This window comes from Agelaius tricolor, unplaced genomic scaffold (assembly GCF_023055355.1).
Source record: "Agelaius tricolor isolate 1412-34295 unplaced genomic scaffold, bAgeTri1.0.p SCAF_3, whole genome shotgun sequence".
Lineage (NCBI taxonomy): Eukaryota > Metazoa > Chordata > Aves > Passeriformes > Icteridae > Agelaius > Agelaius tricolor.
This window is the reverse complement of record NW_027269263.1, coordinates 29152606-29178734: the sequence shown is the minus strand read 5'-3', so window position 1 is coordinate 29178734 and position 26129 is coordinate 29152606. Positions and strand designations below refer to the sequence as shown.

General features: G+C 37.4%; 1 long non-coding RNA gene across 1 annotated transcript in view; it reads left to right on the top strand.

The window, feature by feature from the left end:
- The window catches only part of LOC139588236 (uncharacterized), a 46775-nt gene extending 32985 nt beyond the window's left edge, over window positions 1–13790 (top strand). Inside the window, exon 3 of the long non-coding RNA XR_011678594.1 lies at window positions 13164–13790. This is a non-coding gene — a long non-coding RNA (uncharacterized lncRNA). The remainder of the gene's footprint in view (window positions 1–13163) is intronic.
- Window positions 13791–26129: the final 12339 nt, after the last annotated feature.

The window sequence follows — 26129 nt, the reverse complement described above, 5'->3', positions numbered from 1 at the left end:
GGTAGTACTCCTAGGGTAGTTTTACTTGAATTATCACTAATGTTTTTTTGTGTTCACACTCTCAGATTGCTATCAGTCTGCAACTCTTAATAGTTTATTTTCCTAAATGGGGCTTTGCAAAAAAGGTAATTCTACACTTTTACTTTATTCTTATACTTCAAGATGGTATTTATGTTTTTTTGCTTTAACTCTGAACATAAAAGCTTTTAGAACTACAGTGAACTCATTACTTTGGACCAGAGCAAATATCCATCACAGCTCTCAAAATTAGGATTTTGTGTAATTAGGGTAGAAAATACTTAATTCACTTTTCCCATGGACTTTTATTAAGGAGATAACACAATCATTTGAAAATCTTCACCACTGCCATATGCTTGTCATCTCCAGGCTCTATTGGTATAAAGCATCACAATTCTGGTTATAGCTGGGATCAGGACAGAGCTCCAGCTAGGTGAGATGGGACAGGCATTTCCTCAATTAGCTGAGTCACTACATTTACCTGTAATTTATCCATCAGGTCCCAATCACCTCCATTCCCTATTCAAGATGTTGCATTGCTCAGCTTCTTAACAACTTCAAGAATGTATCAAGACTTTGCCTCCAGCAACAGTATTTCCAGATCTGCAGCACATTTCATGATTCCAGAAGGAATCAAACCTCTATCTGGGGAGAATTTTTTGGGGTGATGGGTGGTGGGGAGGTGGATTGTCTTATAATGAATAAATACTATCCTTCCTCTCCATTTAATAAGGAATAGTTTTATAACTATGACCTTGTCTTGCTCAGAGGGTCAGAGTTCGTAATTCAGAGTTCTCAATTTCCGATTCAGATTATAAAGGTAGTTCCCCAGTTTCTCAGGCTACATACATAACTGGTTTTGAGAAGGATACTGTTCATAAGATACTGAGATGGAAGAAATACAGGCTTATGTCCTCATTTGAAATCATTACACCAAGATTTGAACTTGGGACTCCTGTTGTGTAGTTAGTGGCTTTTGCTACATGTCTATGGTCTGTAGGTTGTGAGCATATAATCTATATTTCTCCATCATATATAGAGAGGATCTAGGTAAATCAATGACTGCACCTTCCCCTATGATCCATCCAGGCAAGAAGGAAATACAGTTAACTACAATTAGCACAAAATAACAGCAACTTGGACAAATTCTTCTCTATAACTGCTCATAAGACATGGAACTTCCACAGCATATTCACGTAACTGATGAAGGGGTAGGTGCCTCCTCAGCAAGTTTGCTGACAACACACAAAACTGGGAGGAGTGGCCAATACTGCCCTTCAGATACCCCAACCATTCAGAAGGGCCCCAACAGGCTAGAAAGATGGACAGCAAAGAACCCTCTAGAATTCAACAAAGGCAAATACAGCATCTTGCACCGGGGAAGGAATAATGTCATAAGCCAGCACAGGCTGGGCTGACCTGCTGGAAAGCTGCTCTGCAGAGAAGGACCTGGGCGTCCTGGTGGAAAGCAAACCCTCCACGAGCCAGCAGTGCCCTGGTGGGCCAATGGTATCCTGGAGTGCATTAGGAAGAGTAGTCCAGCAGGTGAAGGGGGGTGATCCTGGCCCTCTACTCAGCCTTAGTGAGGCACATCTGGAGTGCTGTGTCCAGGTCTGGGCTCCTCAGGACAAGAAAGGCACAGAGCTCCTGGAGCAGGTCCAGCAAAGGGCCATGTAGGTGATTCAGGGAAGGAATGGAGCTTCTCTCCTATGAGAAAAGGCAGAGGAAGCTGGGCCTGTTCAGCCACAAAAGGTGACTGAGAGGAGACCTCATCAATCTATTTAGGTGTCTGAAGGGACCTCTCAGAGGATGTTTCCAGGCTCTGCTCAGTGGTGTCAAGCCATAGGACAAGAGACAATGGGCAGAAACAGATTCACAGAAAGTTACACCTGAATATGAGGGAGAGCTTCCTTACTGTGCAGGTGACTGAGCACTGGAACAGATTGTCCAGAGAGGTTCTAGAGTCTCCCTCACTGGAGAGCAGTCTGAACACAATCCTGTGCCATGTGCTGTAGGATGACCCTGCTTGGGCAGAGAGGTTGGACCAGATGACCCACTGTGCTCCTGTCCAACCTTACACATTCTGTGATTCTGTGAAATGAGTTGAATGCTAGAAAATTTGGGTTGTGCAGATACAGAACGAAAATAACATTCTTCCATTCCGGAGTCTCAGCAATTTCTTTAACTGGGTAACAAAAGTTGTATTCCAGGGGCTCTGGAAAGTATTTCACTCACTTTATCAAAAGAGCATCATGATAGAGAAATGGAACGACTTGCATGAAATAAAACAAGAAAGATCACAAAAAACTTGGGCTTCTGAATGTAAAGTTTATGGTGTGTGGTTAGTTATGGACAGTGTATTTTCTTTCTACATTGGATTCTCTTTTTATTGGAAGCTTGCTGAGTGAATTATAAGTATTATGAAGAGAAATAGCTTTCACATGTCCTGGCGTGCAGCAGGAATGATTAAAAGTACTCAAATTTAACCCACAGAGTTTCTGTATTTTGGAGGGCAATTATTTTAATTGGTGATTCTTATTTGTTTGTTTTCCAAATCCAGGCTTATGGCATAATTCAGAGACTCTGCAACTATTTAACAATTTCCCACATTTGTCTTGAAGTGAAAAAGTCCTTTTCATACATTTCTTGCCCCCAGGTAAGTGCACATATCCTGCGTAGTTCAGCTACAGAAAGAATAGAGGGGATGTTTTTACACATGAAATGAGATGACTGTAACATTTCAGTGTGAACAGTCCTCTACTCTTCCTGCTGTCACATACCCAATCTTACCTGTAGTCACTGGTCAGAAGTGCAGGCTCAAATCCATGCTGACATTTCAATCCAGGCATTTTGAAAAGACAGGGTATAAGGAGTTATTTTATGCTGATTATTAGATGTGATGAATTGTGAAGAGGTGTTCAGCTGTTTTGATAAGCATTTCTTGAAAAGCAGTTTCACATTCAGATCATGCACTCATTTCTTGAAATGAGAGCAGAACTCAAAATATACTTAATATTCACTCCCTCTAAAGAAAAAGAATAAATACTTCTGGTTTTTGTATTTTTCTACAGGTTTTCAGCATTCTGGAATCTATGTTTAGTCTCCTAACTGAAACTGCATAAACCCAGCTGTCAGCAGCCCCTATCGCTAATCTAGGTTAAACCCTTTTGTCCTCCACAAGGAGAACCAGATCTTCTGGGACCCCATATCAGAAGTCATCTGCTGGGATGTCTTTGAGTGCCACTAGATTTGCTGAAAGTTGGTGAACCTGAAGACAGTTTGGATACAGTGTTTCAAGGGAGCCCGTACTAACAAATGAAATCTGCTTTATTTATTTATTTAGAGAAAATCTGTAACCAACTCAAACAGTGAAAGCGGTCCAGCTGGAGAAAGATTGATTGTCCTTCTCGGACATCCTGGCTATCTATCCAGTACCACTAGCAGTACGGGGGCACTGTCCCGATCTCCGTGGTTCAGGACAGCAAATGCTCTCTGCTATGACAGCAGCGTGACCTTGTGGTAGGACGTGGCTTGGCTTATGGCTACAGCCAGCAGAAATAAGAGAGCGCTCTCCAGCTGTGGCGAATCCAGGTTTATTGGGTCCCAGGGGAACCGACAGCCAAAGAGGGAGAGGGGGAAGTTGCAACAGCTGATAAGGAGGGAGGGAAACAAGGGAGGAGTCAGTCCTTGGACGAATAGGGTTTCAGAGGGGAGTGGGATACAAAAGATTGACTTAGGGAGAAAACCAATGGGGATAACTTGAGGGTGGGGCCCTGCCCCTGAGCCAATCACTCAACGCTCTAGCTGGAAGTTTCTAGAGAGTTCTAGAGAGAAGGGTGGGAGCACTGAGTGACGAACAGGGTTGGGATTTGAGAAAGGGTACATTGATCTCCAAGGCAACTGGGGAGGAGTTGGGATAACTGGCAGCACAAAGGAGGGAAGGGAGAACCAGGGCAGAACCATAACATGACAGGGGGAACAGAACAGTCCAACTTATACAGACACAACACAACAAAAGAGTAAACATAAATATTTACTGATATATCAGATGTTGGATTTTACTTATGTTCTTATGCCTTTTTGTGGAACACAAGAAAGTAAATCTGAAGACCAGATTTTTATCCAACAATACTCACTGTAATTTTCATGGCGGTGACAGAAGCTCATCTCAAAACTGGGTCTTGTATTTCTGCCAACACACAGCATGCTTGACCTGCAAAGCCCTTGCTATTCCAGAGCTAAGCCTCCGCTGAGAGATCTCTGACAGTCATGCAGACCATGGCAATGTGGATCTCTAGCCAGTTAACAGGAAAGTAACATTAAGACGCATTTTCACTTGTGACATGGAGCAGTTCTCCAGATAAGCTAGCAGAGAGCCATAACTTAGTGTTCCCCAACTTATGACATCAGTGCCTAATAATTGGTGTTCAGCTGGCTGCAACTTTGAAGTGAATACTCGAAAAATATGATTTGATGATGAAACAAAAATGAGATACCTTCACAGCATGAACAAATACATTTAGAGCAGGAGAATAAATTTTGATTAGTTAGTTACCCCTTCCTTTTAGCAGGAAAAGTCAGTTGTATTTGGTGCCGTTCCTAAGCAAGTATATCACGTTAACAAGGAAAATATTTTACTTTTGACTGGCACTGGTACAGTTCTTGGGAGATGATGTGCTCCTGACATCAGCTCAAGCAATTCAAGGAGAGGCCATCTGAGCCTATGGTGTGTCATAGCTGGCCAGTGAGGCGCGGTGAGCCCCGGCCCGGCGCTGCTGCCCAGAGCAGTGGGCAGGGAGGGAGGCAGAGAGGCGTGTGATGGCCCCGGTGTGTGACAGCCAGCCAGAGCAGCCAGAGCTGCCTCTGAAAGGCAGCGCTGGAAATATCGGTTTGGACAGCTGGAGAGCTTCCCGCTGTGTTGCAGTAATATTGATTGATAATTCTGGTGGAAAGGAGGACAAGTACAAAATAACCAACCCTACTAGCAGAAGTTCTAATTAATTTTTTCGGTGTCCTTCCAAGAATTATTTACTTAAAAAAAAAAAAAAATCAACCAGATGTACTTGTCTAACATTAGAAACATTAGCTTGGGTTTTGTTTTTTTTCTTCTTCTTTTTGACTACTATACCATAATGTAAGAAAAAAAAATGACCAGGACATTTAACAGAGAAATTATTATATATTTATATTTAATTTTATTTATATTATATATTTATATTTATATTTACAAATTAAAGAATGAAGTAGAATGTATAAAGATGTAAGATTTATTAGTTTTTCAATGTCCTTTTATCCTCAGGCACTGAAATAATGATACAGAACAATGCTGAGAAACCGTGCTCATAGGCTTCAAATCAATTATTATTGACATAATATTATTCAGATATAATATTGATATATTATTATTCACATAATAAATGTGCATTAGCTCACTGTACATGCCATACATCTGCAGCTTGACACAATGGCATGCTCCAATCATATCCCAGAAACTCAAAATGATCAATTCCATTTTCATTCATCTTAAAAAGGTAGGTCTCTGGAAGCATTATATAAGCAGAAAGTTAAAAATCTTTAAGTAGAATAATGTTATAGCAGAAAATTCTATGCTTTATATTTTTTATGAGGCATCATTTGCAATATAAGAAGTCAGGGCAGTCACACAAGCTGGACATTTTTTCCATGTTGCATTTTTCAGTGTTTTGATTTTTTTCCCTGATAATTGAATTTTTAAATTTATTTTTAAAAGTTATCAGTCCTTGTTAAAAATATTTTTAGATGTTTGAGTAAATTATTTATTATTTATAAATAATTTTAAATTTAATTTCTTATCATTTAATTAGTTTTTTAAACACAAAAGTAATATTGCCAAATGTTGGCAGAAATTATATTTCTTTTCTGCTCATAACCTTATGCTTGCAGCAAAAATTTACTCATTAAGTTATAAAACAGAATAATATGTTTTCTTTTTGCTCTATTATTTCTGCCAATGTATATAGTTGACAGATATACTTAACCCTACACCTCTGCAGTTCCTATGAGTATATGCCACTAAGTATATATTACAGCAATTAATTATGGATTGTGTTCAAATAGCAAAAGAAGAAAAATCTCTTGGATATCTGATGGATAAGGCACTTTAAGTAAATTTCTTTGAAGCATTTTATTGGAGCAACTTTAGTTTTTGTATTCATCAGAGTCATATTTCTAATAGTAACAGCTTCTTTTTTAGGCTTATGTATATTTTATTTTAAAATGGGAATATTCCCTGAGGAAATGCCTTTTTTTGACAGAAATATCTTTTGCAAGAACAGAATTAAATGCAAATCCTAGAAACCTGTTGTATCTGACCATTACACTGTACAAGTATTCAACATCTTGATTCAGTCCTCAACAGGATTTTTCCATTAGATGTAGTAGAGGACCTAAGCAGGCAGATCTGAGATGCCTAAGCCAAAAAAAATTTCCCTTATACTGCCCACTCAATGATGTCTAAACCTGAAAGCTGTTAAGATCGGTTGGTTTCTCCCTGATTGATTTTAACATTCTCTAAACTCTTAAAATTTTGTTCCAGTGAATCCCCAGGGCTTCCCCAGCCCCAGGAGATCCTTATCTCCCTCCTAAACCTGATGCAGATGTGAAAAAAAGGCATTTGTCTCCCAGGCTTCAGTAGGGTCTGACACAGGCTGACACAACCTGACAAAAATGTTGTGGCTGCTTTCCTTCCCTTGCAGCTGAGGGGAAGTGCAGTGGCCACAGACATTCAAACACTCACCAGGAAAGAGACACTCTGGATCAAGTTCTCTTCTTTGCCTGAGGGATTCAAACTGACAAAACCTACCTCCCAGGAGGGTCATGTAAGAACTAAGCTGTAGGTTATTTGAGGGAACAGAAGCAAAGTATGTGAAGAGGTGCTCTTGGAATATTCTCGCTGCATTTTACTTCCAAGGGTTAAAATCAGAAGGCAGATGAGTTTATGGGTTCTTCATCTGAGCAAAGCAAGTGTGTGTCATGTTTGATTTAGAGTACAGAAAAAACCTTTGGAGAACAAAACCACAAAATCCTCCAGCACATCAGCTTATGGCACCAAGTCCCTCTTTCACTTATGAATTTCAGTGCTAACACAGGACAGGGACAGTGAAATGGGATCTAACCACATACATTAATCATTGTTCACTGAATATATGGCCTTGCTGCCTTATAAGGAAGCTTTATGGCTTTAAACCTCTCTTAGTAAGGAGAACTTTGGACCCAAGCAGGCCACACTTTCTAAAAGATAAGTAAAATAGCACCTCTCCAACTTTCTTCCTTTTTTTCCCTGCCACTCTCCCTCTCTCCCCTTCTCCTAATGAACGGTAAACCCCACAGCCATATAAAAGACTGAATAGAATTTTCTGCCACCATTTATATGTACTCACCTGTACCTTCTGAAAATAAATTATTCTTGTGGAGCCACTGTTCTTCAGCAAACCTCTATTTCAAATGTACTGTTCCTCAGTGTGCTGTGCAGACTTGTCCTTTACCAGTGTCTTTTCCTTTCTGGATCCTATTCTGAAACAGCTTATTCTCCTCTTCATCTTTATTGGAAGCCCAAGTGTCTCACTCAGAACTTAATTTCCACTAGGATAAAAATGCCTAAAACATAATTAAACATGCATATTTTTAGCTATTAAACACAGTTCTTCATTAAATGCAGAGATTCAAGAAGTGGAAAGAACCTGGCTTAATGCTCAAAGCATGTAAGTAATTGGAAAAAAAAAAAAACCAAAACATTATTTTACATCAAAGCTAAATATTTGTGATATGAAAAGACTTGCATTACTTTATAAATTAGATAGCTTTCTCATGAGGCTTGCTTTATTGGTCCCATCATTACTGGAAATCACTTGTAAGAGAAATTTGGATGCTGCACATCCAGCCAGTTGCACTCAAAAGGATGGTTAGGGTGAAAATGAGATATCAGGTTGAAACTGAATTATTATGGCTTATTCCCCCCTCCACACTCACTCAATGCCATCATATTATGCAGTTTAATTCTGTGAATCTTCATATATCTCATCTCAGTTTACTCTCTGATTGCTTGCAGAGCAGCAAAGAAGGAGCCTATAATGCTTTGGTTTTAATATACCATCACCACTTTCTGAGCATTTTCCCTGCTACATGGTATCACATGATTGGGAAATTCATCAAAGGAGGAAAAGAGAAAAAAGAGAATATGGTTATAGTAAGTCCAATAGTTGTAAAAGTTCTGCACAGTTTAGCACCAGGATGCTGCATTAATTTCACTGGTACCAAATTACAGTGGATAACAACAGGTGCAGATATAGATATAGATATAGATATATATGTATATATGTATATATATATATATAGCCATATGAATGAGCATACAGGAATATGAATATATAAGTACCTATTCCATACAAAGAAATGAAACAAAAAGGATTGTGACAAATGTAGTTGCTTTACATGACAGGTAGTTTCTTCCCGCATTTCTGTTTCTGTAACTTCATATCCTTAGTCTCATCACTTAGGTTCATATATACAAAATTTTGGTCAACACCCAAATTTATTATTGAATCTTGACTTTTGGCTTGCCTTGTGTAAGTGACATTGTGTACCTTTAGGTTGTTGTTTCCCTGAAAAATAATGTTTATAATGAATGAACAAAAATCAAAAATATTTGTAGAGTCTACTGCTAGGCAGAATGATATCATTAAGTCTTTTATCATTTAGCTTAGTTTATTGGAAAGCCTACAGGTAAGGGAATATTATAAAATAAGTTACCTGAACATTCCGTGACATGTGTTTTGAAAATATTTCTCATAGCTTAAGAATTTTAAACTGTAGCGGATCCGGTCCAAACAACATAACTGTGATTTGTATTTATATAGGCAAAGTACAAGTTAGTAAACTTTGAGAAAATAATCATAATTGTTGATACTTAGGACCAACTTATGCCAAATTTTTGGAGGGGCTTAAGAACTAGATTTATGGTAAAGTATAAGTTAAAAAAAATTGAAACTAGAAAAGGACTTTACACCCAGAGTTCTAATTCCATTTCAGACTTTCTACATCTTCTCTAGATACACAAGATTCAGTATCAAAAAACCTTGATTTTGTTCTCAATTCTACAAATTATTCCAAATATGTGTAACGTAAGAAATTGCCAAAATGGATAAAAACAAATTAATTTCCTGAACCTGTTCTGATAACATTTCCATGTCCTCTAAAGCTCTTTAATGCTTTTCAGAGATGCAGCAGAGTTCATAGGCTGAGAAGAGGCAGCCAAAGCAGTTCAAAGCCCTGGACTTCAACAAGGCATTTGACACTGCCACGGCCGCCTCCTATACAAGCTGGCAAGATACTGACTGGGCAGGTGGTCAGTGGGATGGACTGCAGGCTGGCTCACAGGCTGGAATCAGGGGGTGCTGATTGATGCTTTTTTGCTCAGGCTGGCTGCCTGTCACACACAGGTCCCACAGGGATCAATACTTGCCCCCACCCTATCCAACATCTCCATAAATTATCTGGATAGTAAGTTTGAAAGCACCCTCACTAAGTTAGCTGATGACATGTGTAGAGTATTTATTGCTCAAGGAAGTTAAATTTCTTATTGTAAGTGTTCTATAGAGTACTTTTTGTGCTCTTTTTATGTCCAGCTACTTCTTTAGCTACTTCCATCACTCCCAAGTAGTAAAGTTGCTACCCACATTTAGTCTGCACTACTTTTCAGATTTTGATGTTGCATAAAATCTGCTTGGTGGTGGAGAAAGGGAGGAACAAAAAACGTTTTTGATGGTTTTGTAGTAGGTCTTAATATTTTATCTGAGTCAGAAATTATGGAGCCAATTTTCCTGTGTAATTTTGTATGAGAATTGGATTCTTTGGTGTCTACTTAGGAGTGTATGTAGAGTTTGGAGAAACTTTCCTCTGTGAAAGTTGTGTATTTTCAGAAAAGTTCAATTTCTATGAATATAAATGTTTTGAAGCTTCTGTTTCATTTTTATATTTGGTACTTTCAAATGGCTTCAAAAGAAGGAAGCATGCCTCCATAAGAACTCACACATTAAGTATGAATGCCTAGAACTTTTTTTCTTAAGGAAGGGATTTCTGAAATCCCTTTGGAGTAACAGTAGAAGAAACATAGAAATGCTTTTTCATTATTATTTTCATTATTATTTTCATTGTAAAATATATAATCTATTATAAAGCAGTTACATTTTAAAAACATAGTTTATCCATAAATGTTGTCAGAATTCAAACTCAAGTCTTCAGAAAGGTGTTATGTCTGATTAGAAATCAGGACTGCATAAGATGCTGTTTTATTTATGGATGACCTGACAAGTTCGCCTGGTGAGAATCACTTCTCACCATGCAAGAGCTGCAAATTGTATTTGAAAGTAGTATTTCTGATTGAAATTGGCACTTCTGAGCCTCCTGTTGACTAACTTCTGTTTTCTTAAGCAGTAGCTTTATTTCAGCTGAAAATATCCTCAGCAGACATGCTTTCAAGTTCTGTACTTCATGCTGCTCTAATGTTGCAGGAGGAATCTCAAACACTTATCCCAGACACAGCCACCAAGCTATGGAAGTGCCTTGACTTTTTCCCTGCCATTTTTGCAACTGCTGTGCTGAAAGAGTAGTCAGTGTAGTAACTGAAAATTTCTGCTTTCTTCTCAGTCAGTGTCTCTTACAATTCTTTTGATTACCTGCTCTTTTGCTACTGGCTCGTGACCACTGGCCTTTCCAATGCCAGCCCTACTATTTTATCTTATGACACCATTCTGATACATTTCTACAATTTCTGAGAAGTGTTTTAAGATACAGCAGCAGCCAAGCTACCATTGAAATATTCATCTTTGGACTAAGGATCATGTCTTCCTGTGGTTTCAAAGCACGAACTCATGAGGTCAAATCCAATAGTCTTCTAGGGATGAAAAGGCAATTGATAGTATATGTTGTTGGATATACTTCCACTCCTTGCAGAAAAATATCTGCATTCATTTGTTTATGCAACAAAGTAATATTGTAAATGTTTTTTTTGTATTTTGAACATACTCAGAGAAATGTCTGCATCTTTCAGAGAGAATAGTTTTATTTAAAATAAGGCATTCTGAAAGTGCTGGTTTAAGAAAGCTTTCATTAGGAAAAGGAAATTTTGCCACTACATATTTTTTTTTTTTAGTAATTGATTCAAAATACTTTTGTAATTAGGATAATGAATAATACTTTCCTATATATTTTTCCTGTAAATATGGGGGAAAATACATAATAAAAAGAATATGCAAATTCTACCATAAACTTAATTCACTGATTTAAAATGCAATCTGTTCAGTTGTGCTGCTGGAAGTGATTACTCTGATACATAAGGTAGCAGAGAATGAGGCATACATCTTCATCTGCTCTGCTCTGGCTTACAGAAGCAGATGTGTTTTGGTGCTCTGCTCCCTGCTGCAGCCGATGGGGACAGTGTAGGGGACAGACTCGGAAGGGGAGCAGGAATTGTGTTGGTCCCAGATTCCATGTCCTGTTCTCTGCTGGGCCTGCTCTAAGCTCAGGCATGTGCAGCAAACCATGGCACAGCTGCCAACACCTCAGGAACTCCAGCATGAAGACATCTGACCTGTTTCCTGTGCTGTAGCCATGGGGCAAGAGCTCATGGCTGAGCACAGGGGTGAGCACCAGCAAGCTAGCTTGTAATGAAAACAGATAGCTTGTTATGAAAACAGATTTTTCTTTTGATTTTGCAGAATTTCCTCTAATAGTTACATCCATATCTTTCCACTTCTCCCCTTTTCTGAGACATCAATGTGGCAGGGACAAATTGTCCCCTTTTCTAGACATTTTAGTTTGGTTGGCAGCCTATTGGTCCATGGTTCCCATACCTTATTGCAAACTTCATGTATTTTCTACTTTTTAAGTTTTTCTCCAAAACTTCATGATAAGGTGAGAATTTAAACTTTTTTTTTAATATAAATCATGTGAGCATCAAGTCAGACAAATGATATTTTCAGGCCTCACTCATGATTTCATATTCCTGGAGACAGCAAAATTAACCTCTCTTGCCACCTACCCACTTCCTGATCAGCTGCATCAGCAGAACAAGGGAGACAGAGGTATAATGCTCCCATTATCTCCCAGACCCAGCGTTATCTGCCTTGCAGGACCAAAGTAAGGTTCAACTTCTTTTCCTGGTGTCAAGTGAGTACAGATTTCCTAAAACGGAGGCTACCTTTAAAATATGAGCAGAGGCAGAGAATATGGTTTAGTCAGAGATTCTTCAAACCATTGAGCATTACTGCCTTCTTATCTTTACAGGAACAGCTCCTGCTTCAGAAACTATAACTTTTCCTTAGACTCATTCTACAGATAAAAAACTGCAAAGTTAACATTTGCAACTCAAATTTTGTTACTCAAAACTGTAACCCCTCACAGGGAAGGCTTGAAAACACCATGCAGGAAAGTGAAATGGCCAAAGTTGGGAAGCTGAGTGGCTATTTTTTACCTTAATTAACACTATCAAAATGTGCTTTCTTTCTCTTGGGAGACAATGCTTCTGAATCCTTTCCTAAATGTTGTTAACTCTGTCCTTCTGTCAAAGATGAAACAGAGATTATTCCTGCCTTCCAAAATCCTGCTGTAGGTGGTGATAATTCAGTGGTTTGAACATTTAGACTGGCTTGCCTGAGGGTTGTCTTATAACCTACCAATCCTCCAGCTGCATCTGGGCCCTGCCCACCACACATGAAGTTTCCAAGTGTGTGCAAGAGGGCAAACTTCACCTCCACCTTTGGAATAGCAATGCTCTGTAACAAAATGACACAATATTCGGGGTGCACAAGCAGGAGACAAGGGAAGGCTGTTGCACCTACTCACTTGCTTCCACCTACTGCGGTGTCTTATTCCAGAAGTATGCACCACGTCTGTGTATTCAAATGCATAAAGAACTGCTGCTGCTCTTCTCCTCCTTTCAGTCATAAAGAGAAAATACAAAATTAGCCATTCAAGGTGCTCAAACTTCTTCAGCTGAAAATGAGAATGTTTATTCTTTGTATCCTTCTCTTCCCCTATTTGAATTCTGTTGCACTTGCTTGTATGTCCCTAACTCTGAGTCTGACATTATTTCTTCCCTTCCTTTTCAGATGCCATCCTGTCATAGTAAGAGGGAAAGCAAAGAAGAGAAAGGAGAAAGTTGCTTCTTTGGTGCAAAAAACCCCCAGAGCCACAACCTCATTGCTTTTCTCTGTACCATTTTTGCAGAGCTCCATTTCCTGGTCCTGTCTCCACCATATCCAAATGCAAGGGCCCAAAAGTCCTTCCTGTGCTGGATAACTGTGTAAATGCACCCAAAAATGTCCTTGTATGGTGTCCCACATGATCCATGAGAGTTAACCAATTAACTTCTTAACTGACTGGGTTGAGCCAGGCTAATGTACAAGACATCCCTGGTGAATTCTGGTCAAGGTTAGAGAAGAGCAACAATCTGAGCTTGGATGCACCTTGTAAGTCACAGTTCAACAAACGAAAGCAAGAAGGATTTTCCAGACCCATAGCTTTGGTTTTCTATACTGCTTATGCTTGCTATTTTTCCTGATATTAACTTTTGCTATAGATTCTATCTGTTTAAAGTTTGGATTATCATGTTAACCTGAGGGTACACGGACACTCCTGTAAGTTTTTTATTGCTTTATCTGTTCAAAAGAACACCACTTTTCCTTTACTTGCAACTATTATCATTGTCAAATATTAAATGATTTCCTGAACCATTGTGTAACAATGTCTTATAACACGTTTGTTATTGGATATATTTAGCTGGTATGGCTATTGTATTTTAACAAATAAATTATATATCCTATTTCTTTTAAACTGAAAATATTTTAATTTAAATTCAGCCTTATCAAGCTACTACATGTATAGATATGAAGAGGCTCCTTAAATACCATTTAAAAACATGCAGAAAATGCAGTAATAGGAGAATGGCATTCATTCTTTGAAGAATAAGAGTGGCATCAGCTAGTAAAGCTCTGAGCCTCCTATTTGACCTTCAAAAATCAATCAAATATTTGTTTTGGTCTTCGAAATGATTTGGAAATAAATTTGTAGGTGTTGATGTAGATGAAAGTTGATGTTAGGTATTTTCATAATTTTGTTTTTAGTTTTACATCTCAGGATTTGTCTCCATGAAATGGCAAAATTTCTGGATTTTTACTTGTTTTGAATCTACTGAAGATATGTAACACTACTGAAATCAAAAGCAGAACTTTTCCCCAACGAAATTAAGTCCATGATTCCCCACTCAACTATTTATGTCCTTACCTTTTATGTTCTTAGTTAAGCATAAATTTTTATCCTCATCTCCTAAACATGAGGAAATTTCTTGTTGACCTCTGATCTGATGGTGAGTAGAATCCAGGACTGCGGCAGGACTGGAGAAAAATGTCCATGCAGACATGATTCAAATGTGTTTTACAAACACATTGGGGGTTTATCAGAACTTCTGGGAGAAATTCAGCTTATTATTCAATATTTAAGAGACCTTGAGGATCTAAAATTTTTCAGTAGATATCCAGAGATAAATGAAACATTCAGGTTTAATGTCTAAGCAGTTTGTGGGAGAAAAATCTTGTTCACTGTTATCAGATTTTTCCATCAGTCATTTATGAATGTCAGAATCCAAAGGCCTCACTGCACAGGTAAGTCATCTCTTCAGGTTCAACAAAATGTAGCAGACACTCAATCTTGTTTCAGTGCATAGGACAGGTATAGTGCAAATACATTGCCAAGTGATATCTAGCAAAGCTTAAATTCCTTAAGGTGCCTTTAATGGCAAAGAATCAACAGCACTGTGGCGAGTCATCCATGTAAATAGAAATCATGCAGGAATCTTAAGCCTCTGCATTACAGAGCACGGAAGAGAAATGGTCCTGTTTGGGAAAATTACTTGACGTTAGAACAAAATCTTATAGATACTTCTCTGTTAAACATGAAGCCTGGGTTGAATGTTGTCTCATTTATTTCAATGGAGTTGACCTTCTCATCCTGGAGTTTCAATGTGTTTCTGTAGCTGCTGATGCAAGAAAATCATTGGGAGATGCTGTTAGTCAGCTGCCCTTAAGGCTGGTTTATAATTACTGAAGACAATTACAAGATATGTCAAACTATTATATGATGTTATCTGAACAGGTTAAAACTCATTAGAAACCACATAAAATATTTTTTCATTAATTCCATGAAACAGTCCAGTACCTCATTTTTGTGTCATAGGCAAATTTCTCTGCTTTTAGGAACACACCCTCCCCTGTACAGTATTGGCCTGCAATCATGGCCAAGTAGATTAAGTATAAATTCGAAATCATTAGATTTGGGTTATAATTCCTTTCCCTACCATTAAGGTGTAGGTTAAGAAACAGACTTTCATAGGGATGGTCTGAGTCTTTTGCTTCTTCACTCCATGTTCAAACCTGCTTGCTCTTGCTGCCACGTTGCTTGCTGCACTCTGCCAGCTGCAGTTTCTTGCATAATGTACCCGTGGCCTGGGTCTCTGTGTGTGATCTTACAGACATAATTTACACTCTCAGAAATACAGTTGATAGTCATCAGGGAGTGCAGGGAAATTTTTTTTTTGTTATGTGTATTTACAATTTGTCTGCAAGTTTGGTCTTAGTAGATGACTATTGAGTGCCTAGCAGGGCTGACCTTCCAGCACAGCTCAATAAACTGTCCTGTTGAGTTAGTTGCTGGCTGATGACTTTTCTCACATTTGGAAACTCTACTTCACGCAGATTTCACAGATGTTTTCTTTCATTTTGCACAAAGTAAAAGTTTGTAGGTTAAACACGTTTATTTATTTTTTTCTATGAAACCACACACTTAAGTGCATTTAAATGTCAAAAGGCAAAATAAAGATTTTGGGTGAAAAAGTTAAAAATAGATGTCTCCATTTCCTAAGCATAAGAATTTAAAAAATAATTAAAACCCAGTCATGCCATGAATTACAGTAAAGAAGCTGAAGGTACAGAGCTAAGAAATATAATATTAACACAACTTTGATTTGGGAAATATTTGTGCTAACATACCACTTGGCACACTCAAGTAAGCGAGGTAAAAAGTACCTGAGTGAGCTTATAGGACTCCATTAACTCTACAAGTCTTAGACCTGAGATTGTGGCAATACGCAGGTTTTAACAATAAAATTTCAGCAGGATTCCAGTTCCTATGTTTCTTAGTTGAGTGCTTGTTTATCTTCACCTTGTATTAGATAAGTAGAAAGCAAAAAAAAAAACGTTTTTGCAATTTCTTTCTCAAAAATGGCAGAGTTGAGCTGCAGCTTTCTATTTCCTTCATGAAAATGGAGGATAACAAGATAAGGGCAGGAAAGTAATTGTTTGTGTGAGGGTCTTTCTGGGATCATGTGTTTTTCTGGCTGTGGAGAAAAAAAAAAAACTTTAAAAATTAAGAAAAAACATCCAGAGAACTTCAAAAATAGTGTCAAAGCTTTTCTGACTTGAACCAAATCTGGCCACTATTTATGAAATAATTTTAATAGGGTTATGAAAGAATATGATAGAAAGAAATATATATGAAAGAATTTCCCAGTTTGTCAGTGTTCATACTTCCAGAGGAGTTCTCATGACACAGCTGTTGTCCAGAAAATATCTGTAGATTTAATTAGCTATGAAAATCTTTTAAAATTGCATTTTAGGCAGCTAGGTGACCCAGTTCCCCCATACTTGAGGTGAACTTGTAAAAAGATTTAATAATTTCTATGAAACATAAGGTCACAAGTCTGACTTAGAGTTCAGTTTTTCAGATCTTTGCCTAGGTTAGTTAAACATCCAGATGATCTCTTTCACCAGAATACTCTCTCAGCAATATCTCAGGGATACTGAAATTAATAATCTCTGCTGAAAAAGTTCTTTAAAGGCGCTTTAACAGGACAAAGCAAAAATAAACAGCCAGACAGCTAAAAAACCTAGACATTCCAAACAGGAACCATAACATTATCTCAGCATTTTCTCCAGTGCACTATATCTGGCAATAGATATCTCAGAAGAAGTATTTTATTTTCTGTACCTTCATTTAACTGCTTGTTTTTCTGTGCCTGATGCTAATAAAAATGTCTACAATAATTTACCCAAACAGAACAGCAATAAAATACATTTGGTAGCAATACCTTGTTAATATAAACAGAAATGCTATCCAAACTTGTGCCTTTTTAGAATTACTATTGATGGTATAAACTTTGTGCAAATCTGTGGATGAAGCTGTCTGGCCTTTATCTGGATTTAACTGGATGGAAAAAAAGAGCTGAACACCTTTCTCCCTACAAGAGAGGAGAAGCACTGATTATTGCTGACAGGAGCAGATACAGCTTGCTGGATTTTAGGCAGCTTCATTTCAATTTTATAAATTACTTTATTGTGATCCTTGCATGTGAATTTTGACGTTTACCATTGGATAACCTGACCCAAGTTGCCTTTTGGACAACAGTGAAACTTCTATTTATTGTAGTAGTGCCCAGTGACTCCCAACAAAGACCACTAAACAAATATACAGAGTTAAAAAGCAAGCCATATATCCAAAAGACATAACATTTCAAGCAAATAAGTCATGTGAAGACAAAGAAGAAGTGTTCTTTTTCCATCTGGGGGCTTTGCAACAATAAGAGATGAAAAGATTTGCCAACAGTGACCTAGTATGTCAATGGCAGAAAAAACCTCAAACCTAGAATTTCTGAGTCTCTGTCTATTGTCCTCAGTGCAGCACTTCAAAGCTGCTTTCAATAGTTCATTTCTGAATCAAGATTCACTGCTGGTCTCAAATAACTTTTTCAGTTTGGTTTAGATTTTTAACCTTTCTTAATGTCTCCTTTCAATTTACAATTATCATAATACTCACAATAGTTCATCCTATATATACATAACCCATTAAGTATATTACATGAGGTATTTTATAGGAAATATTGTCTCATCTCAATATGACCATGAACAAATAATCATCTTGTGAAGGCAGCAAAGGGAATACATATCTTCAGTTTATTAGAGATCTCTTGTCTCTAAAAATAAAAAAGAAAGCTGGAGAAAGAGAGCTTTGTGATTCCGGGTTTGTCCTTGCTCACACTATTTTCCATCTTGAGGAATGCCACTAAATGTGATGGAGTAAGATGTGTGTGAACTTGGGTGAAGAAGAGAAAAACCTGGCCTTTCTCTTCCTGAAAAATACCTCTTTGGCTTTTAGGGCTGTAAAGGACCCAATGAAATGCATGCAATGCAAATGAGCCAAGTACAGCATTATGTGAAAAATATTTTTTTTATATATTCGTGATGCACTTAATATGTTTTAGTGGGAGAGAAAGTTGAAAAGGATGTAAACAAATATGGAGAAATACTCCAGTGTTTCTTTTCTTGTTTGCAGAGTCATGCCAACATACTAAATATGTTTGTTCTTAGATTTTTGCATTTGTGATTATTATTTCTGTAAAACGTAATAAGTATGTGCAGAAAAAATATCACCACTTGGAGGTTTTCAGCTAGGGCACTGAAAAAAGAATCACTGAGAAATCTATGATCCTTAGGAGTGACATGACTCAGCACTTTGTAAAGAGAATACCAGTGACTCTGTTACTTGCTTTTAAATCATTAATTTTAGTTTCTCTAAAATATAACTAATTTCTAATATATTAATTAGACCCTTAGCTATTGTAAATTTCACAGGATATTTAACTTACCAGGGCTATGTTGAGGATTTGAAAACTATTAGTGCACACAGCTATCTTTCAGAAGTAATGAAAAAAAATAGTTTCCTTTCTGGTAAAGGAAAATATTGTGGCTATTTCAAGCTGCTGCCATGCAGTCATCACCAGTGTGATGAGTGTGGGAATCACATCATGCAGAAGGTACAGGGCAGCATATGGAGGTGTCTAACAGTCTGACTTTTCAGTGCCATGCCTTAGGAACAGGAGACCTGCTTGCAGAGCCTGCAGTGATGGTGTGAGGGCATGTGGGCACAAGTGGGCAGGCAGGGACAGGCAGATACATCCTTGCCTGAGTGCCCATCTGTCATTCCTTCCCCAGAACTTGAGCATCTGTCACCACTCTCAAACGTATTTACCAGAGGAAGGTCTGAAAGGTTTGACAATCTTAATGCTCTTGCTGGAGTAATGAACACGGATGACTGACTAGCAGTCCCCTAGAGGAAGGGCTGCAGTGTAAACACACCCTTCATTAGAAACATAAGGCTTGATCCAGACAAGAAATGGTCACAATGACTAAGCACAAGAAAAGCTACAACTAGGCTTGTTTAGGACTAGCAAAATGCTTGCAAGATTGAGGCTAGGAAAATTTCAACTTTACTTCTTGTTGTTTTTACTTCCTGCAGTGAATGTAGGGATATTACCAAATATTTTTATTCCATTCCTCTGAGCTTGTTGATGATTTATATGTACCTGTGTCTGAACTAGTAAAGGATGTTGTCACAGAAATATTAAAAGTGTATCTAATCCACACAAACATATGAAATATCACTCTGCTAGTGACTGATGAAGGGAACTATTTATAAATAAGAGCATGATGGATGTGCCACGACAAGAGGTACCAGCCCAGGGATATTGGAGGTGAGGTACTGAAGGTTGTAACAGCCATGCTGATCAAATAATTAAATCTGAATTTTGTTCAGACTCAAGAACCATTAAGAAATTCTTCATTTACATTCTGCTTTTTTTTTTTTTTTTTCCTGAAACTGTAGCTATTAAATGAAGCAATGCATTACTAAGGTGTGCTGGAGACTTTGAAGAACCATAACTAATTTAAGTGTAGCCATTCAAATAGAGGAGTGTTGCCATTGATAGTCAGACTAGAATGATGTTGTCCAGGATCATACACTCATTCTCAGTTCATGGTGTTTACAAATAACATCGTGTCTAAGAATCATGTGTTGTACAAGACTTCAATACTTAATGCCAACATGTGCAATCTCTATTAAAATAGGACAGAGAGCCAGATAGTAAACTTGTGACTTCTGCAATACTGGGAAAGTGTGGAATTACAGGCAGAGATCTATGTAGTACTAGGGAGGCTGTCTAGGGAAGTGGCTGAGTCACCAAACCTAGAATTATATAAAACACATGTAGATGTTGCACCTGGGGATATGGTTTAGTGGTGGACTTGGCAGTGCTTGGTTAATGATGAGACTCAGTGATCTAAAGGTTTTTTCCAATAGAAACAATTCAATTACACTGTGATTCTAAGTCTCAAAAAAGTGTAAACCACTGGCATTTATTTCATAGAGTGAAGAGGCTGGGGGTGCACCATCCAGACATTTGGCACAACATTATATTCTTTATTCTACACTCAACAAAAAGAGGACACTTGCCTCACTACACTTCTCTCACTTCCTATGGACATCATAAATGCCTAATATTAGCAACCTGTTCCTCCAAAGCTGTCATGACTCTTACCTGCCCTGGGAAGCCCTTTAAGTTTGCCCTACACTTCATAATCTCTGTTCACACCAGAATGTAATTGCATTTGGATAAATGTATACTAATTTTGCAGTTACTTCCCAATAATTTATGATTTTGACTGCCAGCACATAAGGACACTGATTTTTATTCACAAAAATATTTTAGGTGGTCATTTCTGGAGCCACAAATTCCAGTAAGTTTCAGGGGGAAAAAAATCATGCCTTTTCACAATATTTAAATGCTTTATCTGGTTGATCAGGAAATATTGACATTAAATCTTTAGAAACTCTTTATTTAATTCAACAGAAAACAAATTTAATTTTGTTTAAAATAGTTCAAGCTGGGAAAAATTGAACTGTAAACATGTACTGTTCCCATCACTACATAATGGGAATCTAGCTGGGGAGATTTTTTTAGAAATATGAAATATACAGATCTGATATTCTAATCACCTTATTGTCATAAGGAATAAATGCCATGAGTTGTGTGATCAAAGCATTGTACAAGACTGTCTGCATTTGTATTTAACATAATTGAGGCTTAAGAATGTTCTTTAAAGAAACAAAGGTCACCTTTTATTTTGAAACATCATTAGATCACTGGGATCATATGTTAATGTCACCACATCTGTTAAAGCAAAAGGGGTATTATTTACTGTACTCCTCTTGGAATTCTAGTTCTTTTTATAAGAATGGAGAATGGGAGCTTGGCTAGTGATTCTTGAAAGATCTAGCAAGCTTGACTTAGTAAAAAAAAGCTCTTCAAATTTTCTCATCGTACTTTTCTCCTTTGTATTTTGATGCTTGGTATTCCTTTTATGGGTTGGGGTTTGTTTGTTTGTTTGGTTGGTTGGTTTTTGTTAGTTTTGTTTATTTTTGGGGGGGAGGGTTTTTTGGTTTGTTTTGGTTTTGAGGTTTTTTTCTGTTAGTGCATAATAGTTTTCCTACTATTAGTATTCATATAATAAAAAGTGGTTTCAAATTTTCATTACAAAGAGTCATCCTAGACAAATTATGTCTTTGATCTGTCCTGTTCTTTTGAGTTGGTATGCTCAAATTCTTGGATGTCATACCTGAAATCAGCCAACATGTTCTACATCAAACTAGTATTTAAAATATGTAAACCTCTTCACCTCTTCCCCATGACTTTTATGCTGAAGTAGCTCTATCGACAGTGTTTTGGGAGCTTCCCATTCTGAACACACACATGACATTCACAGAACTGACATTGATTACATTAGCTTTGGAAAAGTACCAAACACAAATTACAAATGTCCTGTGGGAACTGCAGATTCTGTTCCCTCAGGAACTGAGCAGTATGAGCAATATAATTACAAAACAAATAACTACAATTTCTATTTCTTTCAGAATATGAAAACAAAATAACCAGGTGGCACTCACACCACTGTTTTTCTAGGGCTGCCTAGCCATGTAGACAGGCATATAGTTAATTTGTGCCTAACTTGTCCAAAAATTTTTTCAGAGCTTCAGTGACCACGCAGTTTTAAAGTGCCTGCTACATTTCTCCGTGTCACCTAGCTTAAACCTGTAGCCCTACAAAAATCCAAGTGTAAAAAGAGCAGTTTAGGATTTATTCAGAGCCACCTGAACTCTTCTTAGGCCCCCAGGAGAATTCTGCAAACATTAGTCACAGTGAACACCATGACTATTTATTTGATGTGATGCTGACGCTGATCCCATTACCTTATATTATCTAATGTTATAAAAACTGGAGAACCAATTACAGAGATAGACAACGTGTGAAATTTCAGTCTCATTATCCTCAAAAGGTTTAAACCATCTTAAAATTTCAAGTCATGAGACACTGAGAGTGCACTGAGAGTAAGATTCAGTGCTCTTTTACTGAAGATTAACCATTGTGCACCCAGGCACATAACAAGATGGGGCAGATATTAAGAAAACCAGAGGGACTCTAATTTTAGGATAGGATTTATGTACAGAGAGGATGAACAAAAATTCAAATCCCTGCAATGTATATTTATTTTACACTGAACAAGTATGTATATAAGTATATATATTTTACATTGACCCAACAAACCAACCAACCAACAAACAAGCAAACAAACTACAGAATCCAAACCCAAAATAAGTAACCAAAACAAAACAAACAAACAAAAAAAAATCGCTACTTTATTGCAGGATTATTTTTTTGACCCATCAGAGCCTTGGATCAGTACCTCACAGAGCTGCATCGCTACAAGTGCCAGTGCCCAGCCAGGTCTTGAAGGCAGTAGGACCACTCTGCAGCAGAAGAGTGCTTTTAAGCCAAAGGAAAGTGGCTGTGCAACCACAGTCTCTGTTTTCTCTCTTTACTTTGTATAGAGCATTTATGAAGTTATGATTTCTACCTGCTCGCTTGTACTAATAATTCCTTTAAGGACATCTCCTAATTTTAGTGACATAGCTTCTTAATTAGCTGAATTGGATCCACTCATTAGCTTCCAGAGCTTTAACACAGCTACTGAGGGTTGTTTCCCATGCCATTCCTTTGAAGCATAGTCTTTCAAAATAATTTTCTCTGTTATACAGTACCATGTGGCTACTAGCTTCAGAATTATTCAATATGTTTTTAAGTGTGAACTATGTATAAAGTGTGTATTTCTGGCATTCTGCAAATCTTATTTTTGTCTATCACCTGCATTATTCTTAAGCTCCCTGTGTCCTCTAGTGGCTCCCTATCACAATTGCATAAATTGGCAAACAAACACTTCTTTCCATTTTTGTATCTCAAAGCACTAACAAGAATAATTAGCTTTCCATCCTACAAATTTTATTCCTTTTTTACTAAATTTTACATTTAAAGTCATGTTTTATAGTTATTCCTCATAAGCATCAGCAGTATATGTGGCAGTACTGACAATTTTATGTGTAATTTTCTTGCACACACACCTTTGTCTATTGCCTAGTTATCTGTGGGCTTGCTGGAGATTTTAGCACCAATTATGAATTTTTAATTGTTATACAGGTCTTATCAGGTATTGTGCAGCATTTCCTCACATACAGAATATATGTACACACCTACATTCTTCTCTCATTTGGGCATGCCAAGTTTTTCCTTAGAACTCTAGAAGTCACTTCAGTCCATCCTAAGACAATATTTGTGTACAAACTACAGTACACAATTCACAAACACATAATTCACAAACATTCTAGAATAAAGATACATTAGGAACAAATGCAAATTTCACATGTAACTTTATTTGGGAATTTCTGAATTCCTGACTGTATATTATCAAAGTGGAATCCAGTTCATTTACTGTTAACCATTTTAAGTTGTAAAAGCTGTAAGTTAGGGCAAGTAGGCTCCCACTGGAACCAGCAGAATAATGTTACTTCTAAGAGGATGTCATTCTGTACTATTTACCTAGGAAAAAAGATTAATTGCTACTGTACACGAGTACCTTGCACTTCACATGCACTAGAATACTTGTCCAGCTTTACATGGCTGCACTTAGCCAGGTAATCTCATCCTCAATACCCTTTTGAAACAAGGGACATGATTAATTATTTTAAGTGTAACAAACCAGTGAGACATGGATAGGTAATTATTAGAGTTGGATGTAATTGACTGTGCTAGAATAGTGAAGAACCCTCCCATGTGGACTGAATAGAAGTATTTGTACGTTTGCAGAAGCTGCTTCACAGTGACTGAAGTATTGTATACTTCCCAAAATGTAACTCTTGAAGGGAAGGAGGCGCTCCTTTGAATTTGATGTTCTCTAAGTAAAAAAATCAGCCCACGGCTAGCACTCAAAGTGGAATTATTCTCATTCTAAGTAAAAAGAAGATACCAAATTTATAAGGGTCAGAAAATTGATTACTGAAAGGGAAGTTTTAGAGAAAAAATAAAAAAATGCTACCACGTATGCTTGCAATACTACACCTTCCTCTGTTCCCAAGATGTTTCAGGTCACCTCATTGATCAGAGGATAAAAATTGTTTTATGGTTTCAAGACCACTCCACTCTGAACCACTAAATCCATTTGATTAAATTATTGGTAAGAGACACTGAGTAAAAAAAAAGATGTCAACAACAACACTCCTTGGAAAAGACCTGAGGACTCCAATATTTATAAGACACAGTGAAATTTTGTGAGATTAAATTACACAACAGATAAGGACAAAACACAGAAGGACTGGAAAGAAAAGGCCTAAGGAAGCAACATTTAGTAAATTTTTTTCTTGACCAAATCTGATAAAAGGCTCCTTCTGTTTCAAAGTGCAATGTACTATGCAGTACTATTTACATCACTTTGAACAAGTTGATCCAGGCATTCAAGAAACTAATATTGAGCTAATCAGGAAGATTTGTTAACCAGCTAGTGAATAACATAGTACTTCAAACTTTAACACAAAATATTGTGTAGCATACTACCATAGCCATAGGCATGAGCAAAATTCAAACATATTAAAGCCAAAATGTTAATATTATCATGACTACAACAAGTAAAGACTAATCCAAATTTTAGTGGAAGTAATTCCACTATGAGACTGTCATAACAATGGATCAGAGAATTATTGCACCACAGCAATGCTCAGGAGAGTTCATGATTCATTTGGCCAAATATTAGTCTTCCTGGCTTTTTTAGATAGCCAGTGAGTGCAGTCAAAAAAATCTGGGAAAGGAAAAAGGGTGAGATAAAAACAGCAAAGAAAGTGTTCAAACTCACTCATGAGTGAGCCAAACTGACTGCCAGCTGGGCTCCTATGAATCACAATGCAGAGGATATAAAGGAGAATGATCACAATGTCCAAAGACACAAGCTGAATTTTCTGCATCAGTACAGACTTGCTGTGTGACCTCCAGCAAGTCACTTGGGTCCACATTCACAGAAGTATCTTGGAATCTATTTCAAGTGACACATAATTCAGTATTATTAAAGGTTTCACTACCCTATGAATCCAAACATGGCTGAATTCAATGATCTTAAAGGTCTTTCCCAAACTAAATGATTCTGGGATTCTTGGTCTTAGCTCTTGAACGGGGATAATAGATCTTTGCCATCTGACAAGAATGTGTCAGTGATAGTAAATTGAGGATCATGAGACAGTCATGATCTGTGCTAGTGAGGATTAGGGGAGTATGAAAAAGAAACTTTTTCATCATTAAAATGCCTCACTTCATAGCCTGAATATTTTTACTACATACATCTGTAGGAAGCTAGACATATGGAGGAGGTAAAATAGGCCATGCTTTTAATTGTCTGAGTAAAAATGCACTGATTTCATATCCAACCTCACAATTTTAGATATTATTAAAAATCCTTCTTCCTGCCTTCTGCCTACCTTCAGGGTATCTGTAGAGTGAACAATCAAGTCTTTCTGCTATTATTCATGTGATTTTGTTCTGATATTGAAAGCTATGGTTTTTGTCAAAGAAAATTTTCTCATAGATGTGGGAGAAAGAGATTTCTTTGTTTTGTCTTGTTTGATTTAGTACACTCATGGAGTAGGTTCTGTACTGAGGACAAAAGAAGTCTTTTAGGTCCTTTGGTGCAGAGATTTTACATAGTCTTTAACCACTTCCTGGCCTTAAAATGCTGTTTGCTTTCAGAAGCCTGGTCAATCACTTCATTTTACAGGCTTTGGACAACATAATTTCTGATAGTGTTTGAATATATGGCAGA